Source organism: Limulus polyphemus, unplaced genomic scaffold, assembly GCF_000517525.1.
Source record: "Limulus polyphemus unplaced genomic scaffold, Limulus_polyphemus-2.1.2 Scaffold6490, whole genome shotgun sequence".
NCBI lineage: Eukaryota > Metazoa > Arthropoda > Merostomata > Xiphosura > Limulidae > Limulus > Limulus polyphemus.
In genome coordinates, this window is record NW_013672100.1 from 36,655 (window position 1) to 39,050 (window position 2,396).

The window sequence follows — 2,396 nt, forward strand, 5'->3', positions numbered from 1 at the left end:
ATGACCTGTATATACCTAGGCCCACTACATTATATGTACTCTATAGATCTAGGCCTATTTTATAAAAATTTTAAATCTAGTCCATTAACTGACGTAGACATATTTAAGTTTACTTACATTACCGGTTTAATTTAGTCCATTATATGACCTGTATGGTAAAGGCACAACTAGATAATTATTAGGTGTCTAAATGTCCTACTTACAATTTTTTTTAGGTGTCCAATTGTCCGATGTCTAGTTGTAAGGTTATTATTACTCGATATCCGATGAGGATTAGAAATTTGAAAAATATTCTCGTACACGGCGTGATTCTTACAGACGTTAACGAAACTGAATGAAATATTCTGTTCTATTTTGTTGACATAAGGCTTGTAAAAAGTGTTATTTGATGTGGAAAAAAATTGTTAATTTGTAACTTCTAAAGCCGAAATAAATGCCAACAAACCTTACGTCAGTGTATTTCATATTTCACTTAATCCATCAATTTATAAATTTAATATATTAATATATTGTAAAAGTAATTTGTAGATTTCACTCTTGTCCGTTACATTTCTTTATTTATTATAGAACTTAAAATAAACTTGTTATAAACTTTCTTTGTAGCTCAGTAACATTATTTAGTTTCTGTAGTACACATTGGTGTATAAAAGACATTTTAATACTAGTAACAAACGACTTTAAAACACCAAAATCTGTTACTTATTTTTGATTGGATACTCAACGTTTCACTTTAGGCCTTCTTCAGAAGCGTTCCACTAATACCCAATCCGTAACTGACAGTATTGTTGGAGTAATACAGTATCAAATTACACCAATTGTAGAGAACATGGTCATTGTAACAACCGAGTTGTTACTTTTTTAAAAAACGTCATTAAGGTAATGACTTCATTATGTCTCATAAAATCTTAAGAAGAGCTTCAGAAAGACAGAAACAGATTTATTCATAATTCTGAACTACTTTGAAGCCTGGAAAATAATATCTTAGCTTCCACCCCTCTTTCTTTTATGCTTAGTTGAGCCCATAATTCCTTTTAAGCGCTTGGAGATGTTATATTTTTCTTTTTTGCTTTTTACTACGGCGAATCAACGAACTGTGAATTGCAAGCATTTCATAGCGTTTGTTCGGAAAAGTCAGAAATCGCGGAAAACTTCCAACGAATGAAATGACATCGTTGAAAATATTCCCAACGTTGTGTTAATGTTTTTAATACTTTGACAAAACCAAACATGTTAAAGCCAATCTAGTAATATATTCATTGTCAAACGTAGTTTATCAAAAATCTCAATAAATAAAAATAATATTCTATGTATCAAAAGAAGGAAGAAAGCACAATTTGCAAATTTATAAATAAATGCAACCTTTAATTTAACATATTTTAATTGCACTGATAAACGTTGCAATTTATTCATCTCAACTTCAATAAAAACGTTTTGCCCGCCGAAAACATTTCAGTTTATTCCATAATTTGTCAGTTGAAATAATAATCCGTATTTTTTTAGTTTGTTATAAACTATAAACATAGAGGGATGTAAATCGCTAAACATACGTTTGCTTCAAAATTCTTTCCCGGTGAGTCGGCGGCAAATTTAAGGATTTTTAATGCTAATATCTAGAGTTCGATTCCAAGTGGTAAACAAAGTTTAGATAGAATATTGTGTAAACTTGCACTAAGAAAAACAAACAGTTCTAAACTTAAAATTAGAATACTTTAAAATGTAATAACGTGTTCCGTCACTGACCAGCTCGTCCTAGTAAACACATTAACGATGCGAATAGAACAAGCTTCGTTTTGATATGGGAAAGGTATCCATTCTTAAGCCTCACGTTTGGTACGTCTTTTAGTACTTACGAGTCTAGTCTTTCGCTAACTCTGTTTCCTGATTTCAAACATTTTCCAATATATTGACTCCAATAGTTTTGACATATGCAAGTATGTATTTGACATACTTGCCTTACAAAAATATGATCTCTTGACTGTTTAATGACAATTTGTGAATCACTGAAGTTGATAATTTGGTAAGAATGTGGATAAAACTAAGCGCTCGGGAGTCACTGAAGTTGATAATTTGGTAAGAATGTGGATAAAACTAAGCGCTCGGGAGTCACTGAAGTTGCTATAATGGCAAGAATGTGACTGAAAGAAAGTTCATGAGTCACTGAAGTCGATAAAATTGTAAGAATGTGGATAAAACTAAGCACTCGGGAGTCACTGAAGTCGATAATAAGGTCCCGAGCTTAGTTTCATCCACATTCTTACAATTTTATCGACTTTAGTGACTCCCGAGCTTAGTTTCATCCACAATCTTAGACCAGTCTCTTATTGTAACAACAACGGATTGTAAACGTAGTTTCAATAGGTGTAGATAATTTTTAATGTGTGAATAAAATAAATCAC